This window comes from Monopterus albus, unplaced genomic scaffold (genome assembly GCF_001952655.1).
Source record: "Monopterus albus unplaced genomic scaffold, M_albus_1.0 scaffold139.1, whole genome shotgun sequence".
Lineage (NCBI taxonomy): Eukaryota > Metazoa > Chordata > Actinopteri > Synbranchiformes > Synbranchidae > Monopterus > Monopterus albus.
Genome location: NW_018128019.1, coordinates 439,481 through 448,322, shown reverse-complemented (window position 1 = coordinate 448,322; position 8,842 = coordinate 439,481). Strand labels below are relative to the sequence as shown.

Sequence of the window (8,842 nt, the reverse complement as noted above, 5' to 3'; positions counted from 1 at the left end):
GCCACTTCCAATCTGACCGCGCTTCATCAGGAGCTTAGCTGACATGAATAAATCAGCAGAATGAATCCCAATAAATGTTTTGTCCTATTGCAGTAATCAACACTCTGTCCCGTACAAACTATTAATGGATGCTGACTGTTTTCTCTCTTTACTTTTCTTTCTATCCAATTCATTTCAGGCTCTGCCCAAAATTGGAAGGTTGGGCAGAGTGAGAGTGATCAGGGTTTAGATGCATTTGGCAGATGTTTCCTGTAATTCAGTGGGTGATGGAGAGAGCTGATAAGTGAATTGGTTTCCTGGTTCAGGCTATGGAAGCTACTGAGCTCTGTTTTGGTACTTTGGTATAAGAGCAGCTGTGTTTGTGTGGCGAGGGCACATTGCTGTCGCATTGGAGTCAAAACGAAACACGAACCCTTCAGTCTGGTTTTAGTGTTCAGCCTAATTGTGCAGAACCTGGCTTCTAAAAATTTCTTCTTTTTTTTTTTTTTACCTGTCATATGGAAGTCAAATCAATGTACTGTAACTCATTTTTGGTCGTGAACCAAACTTTAGTTTAAGAAGCTGAGTTTTCACTGCTGACACACTGTCGGACATTGGAGTTTATATCCCATTTTCCTCAGGTAGAATAGATCAGAGGGTTGGTCAAGGTCATCTGAAAGCATCAGTTTTAAAAATGCTTGCAGCAGGACTGCTGCTATGCTGCAACATTAATAATGTGTGCTTGTTCTGTCCTGGCTCCTGGGCTTTTTGTTGAGTGTAAGTCCAGTTGCAGGATTGTGGATTTTACCTGGACATAGTGGTGGGAAAATGTCCATTTATGAGTGCTGACAGTGAGACAGTTTCAGGCGAAAAAAGATAGTGAACCAAGTTCCACCAATGTGCTGTTCTGTCATGTTCAGTGAGTGATGTTGCTTTGCACTGGTACTGCTTAGACATGCTCACCATGACTAAGCCACTGTGTCATGGAGTGTACACCTTCATCCGCCCAATCAGGCATGTCCACTTCAGACATTATGGCGTCTGCTCATTGTCATTAGTCCCAGTCGGTGTCAGTACACAGACACTTGATCTGAGAGTGTTTGGTCACACACTATAAGTGCATCACAAGTGACAAGATCCTATCACCCCAGTGATACTTGTTGATGGGGGTTTTGTCACCTTCATGAGCCTCACCTTGTGATCCTAGGTCTTAATGAGAACTGAGAAAGAACAAAAATCCAATAAGATTTACTAATCCACAGCACAAACTAGGTTGCCTCTGCCCCTTCTCCCATGTCTCCTTTCCTCTTTCTCATTTTGACTAATTTATGCAAAAAGAAATTATAAATAGCATATCAATACTGTCACAGTTTTCCAGGCCGGGCTTGCAACACCACTCCTGGCTGTCAGGGTAAGTAGGTCGGGGTGTATCTGTGTATACACTGAGTAGTCAACCCCACCAGTACTGTATGTGTGTGTATACAGTATATACATATAGATAGAATGGTTTGTGATTTTAATCATGCACCAGAAGTTCCTTCCCATAAGCTCAGAGAGTTCAGAGGAATGAGCATGAGGTACATTGAGTTCAGATGTGTTATGGTTTGAAGGATTCCTATCTTTTGCCCATAGATTCAGTAAATCAGAGCAGAAAATCTAGCATTTCTTTTATTTAAAAATTTCAAAACACACTTTTTATCCTGTGTTTTTTTTTCAGTCCGAGAACTATTACAAGTGTTTTGAGAGCAACATATTGTCTAAAGCACTGTTGACTCTTCAGTGATTTTGAGAAAACAGGGTTCACATTATCCAGCTGATGCTGCCAGCGATATGTGGGCACACACTACCGTCACACATGTAGACTTGTTGCTTGTGTCCGCTTCTGGAGTCTCTTGAACAAGTGAAGTTAGTGTGTTTCTCCAAATTTGTATCCCTTAATTAAAATCCTGTTGTGCCGCTGAGTACGTTAACGCAGCTGTCTTCTCATTCAGACATCCTTCCCCTGGTGTCCCGCACTCATAAGCCTGTCCCCTATTTGCCCTACCTGTGCTGCACTTCTTATATTAATACTTAGATGAATATTAATGCCCCTACAGCTGTTGTATTGTTTACCAGGCCATGCCACTGTCTCTAATCTCGGTATAATTAGTTAGCTAGAGCATGGAGAGACACAAGATAAGTATGAACGAAATACAAGGAGGATGCAGTTGAAAAAGGAGAGGAGAGTTGGTGGTGTAAATGAAAAGCATGGCAGAAGGTGAGTGTGATGGCAGGGGGAGGACATGTGATGCTCGCAGGCTTTTCTAATTAAGTAGTTTTCAAAAGGTGATCAGTGAGGTAACACAGTGTAAATAAGTTTGTGTCTAGGGGAAAAGAAGAAGAATGAAAGAGTGAGTGAGGAGAAAGATGTAAACAAGCTGCTGTATAAGAGAAAGAACTGTAAAATAAAAAATCTGTCCCTACCAGTGTTGAGACCAAACCTACACCCTTGCGCATAGCGGCCAATTGTAAATACAAGGCAATCAGGCAATTTGAGTCTTGACATTATCTTTTCTATACTCCATCAATCCCATTACTGCCTTATGTCTCCTGAGAACAAGAACATAATTTTGTTCTTTAATTAGTAAGTCCCAACCAGCTGTTGAGCAACAATTTCAGGGTTAATAAACAGAAGTAAACCTAGCTTTCCAAATTAGTAACTTCTATTTAGTAAGTAAGTACATCTTATTTCTGGAGGGAGTTACTTAAAGGCACTATTTTATATTTAAAGGTGCAAAATGTGAAGAAAAGCATCACCCAACATAAAAATTCAATAGAAAGAGTTAGAGCATTGATCGACAGGTTTGTTATTACGGAGGTGAATGGAGCTAAAATATACATACACAAACAGTTTGTAATCATTAATATCCAAAACCACAGCAGTAAAACATGCTTTCAAATATGATCAGTTTAAGACACAAAATGCAGACGTTTGAAGATGAAGATGTGATTTTAGCTGAAATCTGTAAGACAAAAAAAAAAATAAGCATGGGCCCTTTAAATATGAGCGGTCCTTAATGGAAAGAATGCGAACCATGCACTTACACTCAATAAATGTTAATTACTGTCAAGTTGCGGTATTTCAACTGAGTCCAGCATTTTTTGGTCACTTGAGCATGACTGCAGCAAAAATAGTCAGTGATAATGCTGACAGCCACCGACTCTGTTTGTGTATGTATGTAGTGTGTGTGTGTGTTGTGTTCTTTTATTCAGTGCCATACAGGATGGATGTGAGCAGAGGAACATTGCTTGTCATTGCTGGATGACTGAGCTCTTTCACTCCCTCCCCAGAATGTAAAGATCAAACCACAGATGGTAGTCAGTGCTGTGTGATGGAGGTCGAGGTGTTACAGTGGGTTGGACCAGTGGGCTGTGGGTATGTTTTTTTTTTTTTTAGTTTTCACCCTGGGTCTGGAATCTGTCAATTCAGGACAAATGGTGACATTTCATGGGCAAAAAACTGGCTGCATGCCAGGCAGCATTGTTATCAGCAACAGGGCTGGTTGAGTTTTAAAGGACACAAGCAGGACTGTGCCCCCAGCTATAAGGCTTAGATGCCCTTATTGCAATATATTAGTAGCATTGTATTCTTGTCATTTTCAAAGTGGATTTCACAGTCTAGCTCTCTTGTTTACATTCTTCAAGTTGTTTTCTGCACCATTTAAGCAATGTATAGCTCATGTCACTCACGACAAATGAATTAAGATCAGGGTGTGATGACACACTTAGTCTCAAGATGATGCACGATATTGGGTTTATGAGAACAAGACGAGACGATATTTTAACACTATTTTTAAGAAATCGTCAATGATGAAATATATGGTGATGAATACTTTTATTCAACTGAAAGTTACAAAATGCAAAACGATGCACATGCATTTTGAAATGTTTCAACTAATCTTGTAATGAATGTCACTTCTGTTTTACTTTCTGAGTACAAATTATCATATGGAGTAAAAGACAGCAATATACAAGCACTGTAAAAGTTGTTGCCACAAACTCAGCTGACTGGCTTTTCTCCTGTATGGTTTCACATGAACCACTTCAGACCTTAGAACTGTACATGAACTATGCACGATCTTCTAATCACACTGATCAGACTGATCAGCTCTCCCACGTGTTTTTCGATATTCCCCTGGACTGAGGGAGCAAACATTCAGCCTCAGAGTTTATGAACCAGCATTAAGTTTATCCACATGCAGAGCAGTCTCCATACATCCATACCGTGTGCTGACCTCGGTAACAGCTGTATTCTGATGCTAACTTAGCTAGCCTTACTAACTTGCTGATAACTGTCTAGAAGAGTTGGATCTTCATGACTGACAGTGTTGTGTTAAAAATACAAACACAGAGAAGAGGAGCTTGTGCACAGACGGTCCGTCGTCATGGCTGTCATATGTTTGTTTGTGTGTGTGAGAGAGCAACAGCAGGGCATGGAGGGACTGAGTGACTACATGTGCTACGCATGGCACTACATTGAATTAAATTAGTAAATATCCTAACATTTTAATATTGCGAGATCTTGTGGTATCTTGTGGCACGAGATCTTGTTACACCTATAATTAAGTTGAATTACATTAAGGTCAAGCAGCTATTTAACTGAATTTATAGGTTATTTTAGGATTTGCCTCATGCAGCAGTGGGTTTCAAGAAATGCCTCAATTAGATTCCTCCTCTATTTAGTATCCTTCAGTGGTCTGGAACAAGGCTCCACAGAATTCAGTCCCAATGCTTGAAATACATAAAATTAGCTGTTGCCAGAAATATATTGGACTCAGTTGTCCCCACTCTTTTTGCTTGTGCATCTTGAATGAGGGACAAGGGACTGAGGTTAAGAGATTTGCCAGGCATCTCAGCTGTGGGCAAACAGCTCAGCAAGTCCACTGGATGCAGACAGAACCTGAAAGGAAGAAGGAATGAAACAATAGACTTGGCTGGATGAAGGGAGCAGGACAAAAGCAAATGGAGGAGGCAACAGGAGTCTGGGGAGAAGGAGATGATGGGAATTTCTTTGTTAAGTGAGGGCCAACAGGGATCACTGTTAAAACAGCACATATCAGTGCTGCACTGCTCAACCCCCCCACCCATATCTATCAGCTTAAGCAGAGTCAAACAGGGGGCATGCTGAGAAGGGGCAGAAGCAAAGGGAGAGATGGTGGTAGTAGGGTCAGACAGAGGGGCTTAACCTCATCACAAGGCCTAGCCCTTGCAGTCAGTCATTGCTGACCTGGGCCCACCCCTGCAGCCATTGTTATCCCAGAATCTCATCTCTCCCGCCGACCTCAGGGAGGTGAGAGTGACGGCGGTTAACGAACTGCTGTGTGAGTTTGATGTATGAGCCCGCACTGAGGATTGACATGGGAGAGACGGTGAATAGTAGGTTTCGTGAGACGCAGCAGGAGTCTGGAAGTCTGAACTGTCAGATGGGCTTTTCTTGTTTTATGGAGTCGTCCTGTCTGACCGTTTGGGTCAAAAAGCTTCAGAGTGAAAAATGTGGGTGTGCTTTGTCAGCGCAGGGCATGTTTGTTTTCCTGTCAGCGACATTATAAACTCCTTAATGTCATCTGAAGTGGAGCCAAAGATGGAAGGTTTGGATGTTTTAGTCTTCTTTTGGCTTCAGGGGTCTTATACCATACAGTCTTTGGCATGTTTCAGCTCCCCTCGCCCAGACAGCAGTATTAAGTGGAGATAGATCCACTTTATCACTTACTCAGCCTACAGTTACAACACCAGATAATATTTCCTCCCATATACTTTAGCTGGGTCCTGACTATTCATTATTTATGATCTATTCCAAATTACATTATCTTTCACCAGGCTTCAATTACACCCTTCCTTGGGGCTGGGAAAATGACTCACAGTATATGCAAAGAACTGTACGAGAAAGCGAGAGAGAGAGACCGATCATTTGTATATGCTCATATCCAGCACAGTGAAGTGGAGCCCGCTTTTATTTTTTCTTCAATTTTCAGATGTCTGATCTGACAAGTTAATTCATTGGACAAATGAATTAAATATCTATGCAGTGGTGCAAAAATATATTCAGAAAATTGTCATTGTTATTGATGACACTGTAGTGGGGAGGATAATAACACACTATAATCAACCAGATTAAGCTGATTATGTGCCATAATGTCTATAATTAGGAGCAGAGGGGACTGGAAAACTATCGTCACTGAAGAAAGCAAAATTTGCTAATGTTACATGAAAATCTCCTTGGGGGATCACGAAAATATATACAGTAGTTCTTTGATTAGCTACTTAACCTACAGGTTCATCACAAATAAATGCATCAAATTTTTTTTATTTAAATTTTAACATCACTTTACTGCTTTGCACTTCAGTCCAGTAGGCGGAGGTAACGCACATATAAGCTGGATAACAAGCTGACGAGAAACTAGAACTTCCTGCATGTGCGTTGGTAGCCTTAATGTTGCTAGGCTAGTGAGTTTCTACCCGCCCATATTCAGTGTATTGGCTAGTTTGTCTAGCCCCATCTTGTGACACTCACATATTACACACACTCGAGTCACAGAGATAATCTTTAGTTAACGCGCAAACTGATACTTGCTGAACATTTCAACCCTGTACCATCATTTTATAACCCTCACCCAAATTCTGAGTGCATTTCTTGAATCCTCATAGACTCTAAAAATAATCCCGTCCTGTCCAGTGAGATTGTCTCTATGATTTGATTGTATGTAATACGTGAGAGTCACAAGCTCAGGCTAGAGTTTGTCACCTCCCCCCCCTCAAAAGTCTCCAGTAACTAACAGGATCTGCTGGCTCATGTTACCTGTTTTAAGCATCTTCCAGTGTGATTTTTGCAGAAACTGCCTGGACAGAGTCATCTGCCAAGCAGTTGTAAACCATGTTAGATGATAGTAAACTCATAAAGACAGTCTGAAAAATGCAGGCAGACAAAGTCTTCCCATGCTCCCAAAACAGATTGATGGAGGAGAATGTTTGAGCACGTGACTGAGAAACAGAATGAAGGAATGCTCAGTATTAAGCTGCCTTTGCGTCACTTTGCTTGTAATCCACACTGACACATTTGACTAATATTTGCTCTTGAGTAGAATCTATAAGGATGTGTGTGTTTTTACAACTTGCAAAGGCAATTAGATTGTAGTTTTTCTATTTGTAGGGGTTGAAGGGGCCAAAATAAGTTTCTTTTTGGTTTTCTGTTTCAGTTTCTACATGATATACTGTGTGTAGTTATATTATCTCATGTCTGTCTTAAACAATTATTCTCCCTGAGCAAATCAGATGTAAGTTTCCTCACTTCCTTTCTTTTTATTCTAGTGTCCAAAGTGTGTGGTGTGAGCCATCTGAGAGAGAGGCTGGGAGCTGAAAGAGACAGAATAAGAGGGACTGATAAGGAGGGACAGAAGAGTGGGGAAAAAGCAGAGAGAGGGAGCATGTTTAACATGACATCCAAGTATCTAATTACCTCTGTGGCTATGTCAGCCTCCCAGACCAGGCTGGCGTTGTCATGCACACACCATCCCTGGGTCTCTGAGCCTGTGTCCTCATGGCCTGTGTCTGGTGACCTCTCAGAACTCATAACATATTTAATGTGGTACAGCAGAAAAGACTACATATGAATAACAACTTGAAAAATGTGGAGGAAGTCAGACAGAGAAGATGATAACCGCTTCCCTCTTAGAAAGGTTGTTATCCTTGCTGACAAAACACTGTGTCTCATGTTAAAGGTCTTGGAGCAAGATGTCATATATGCAGAGTAAATATTAATAACCTTCTAAACAGATAGCATGTTCCCCTGGAATTTATAGTTCACTGGCATACGGTGCTGTTCTTCAGTCTTAGAAGAAGCAATATAAATATTTGACTTTATGCAACTGGTATCACTAGTGGAGTGCTCGCTACAGAGTGCTTCCATTCCTGTCCCTGCCCTCTATTTCTTCACCATATCTTTTTTTTAGCTTATTTTTGGAGAGTGATAACTGAAGGCGAGCGATAACCTCTTGCATGAGCGTGTTTGAAGACGCTGCAGAATGTAGGCATATGATTGCAGCGGAGGGGGGTGTTTGCTGGGATAGGGTTCAACAAAGGGAATCATTAATACGCAGCTGACAATTTTGTGGATGTGCAGCCTGATGTCTTCTCGTATAGTCATGTATAATTCATTCCCCTCTTTAACTTTTTATTTAGTCAAAAGAACGGTATATTGTCCATTGTCATCAACTTCTCCTGGCTCAGTCCTTTTCTTTTTCTTCTGTTTCTTTTTTCTTGTTTTGTTGTTGCCTTACTACCCTTTTCTTTTTTTAATGCAAAAGACGACCTGAAAACGGAAAAGTACCTCCCAGACAGTACCGCTCTGCATTACCCAGAGTGCACAGTGGTTAATGTTGGTGACTACGAGTTTCTGTGATTTGTTGCTGTGTCCACTTTTCTCTGTCATCACACAGTTTTCAGTTCCTTGCAACCCGCCTGCTGTTTCTTAGGGTCACATTAGATAGGAGGAATGTTGGGAGAAGAAAAAAGCAGCCATGGTCTGAGGTTCGTGTGTTTCTTTGAGGGAGTCTCACCTTCTTTTGCTTTTGCTGTAGGTGCAATAACAGGAGCACAGAAATGCCTTAGAAGGAGCCTGCTTTACAGAATCACAGTGTAGCTGAGGTGCCGTCCTTTCCATAGTAACTATGTATGCTGCATGCCACCATTCCTTCCCTTTTTGACTTTGTCTCACTGGCATTGTTTGTCCCAGTGGTGTCAGACATTGTCCCCCTTTCATGCCTGTCGACACACTGTTTCAGGAATAGGCCAGCATGGAGGTGTAGCTGTTTGCATCGTCACCAGCAGA

General features: G+C 41.4%; 1 protein-coding gene across 1 annotated transcript in view; it reads left to right on the top strand.

Annotated features, from left to right (window-relative positions):
- sdk2b (sidekick cell adhesion molecule 2b) overlaps window positions 1-8,842 on the top strand; it is a 234,493-nt gene that overhangs the window by 78,868 nt on the left and 146,783 nt on the right.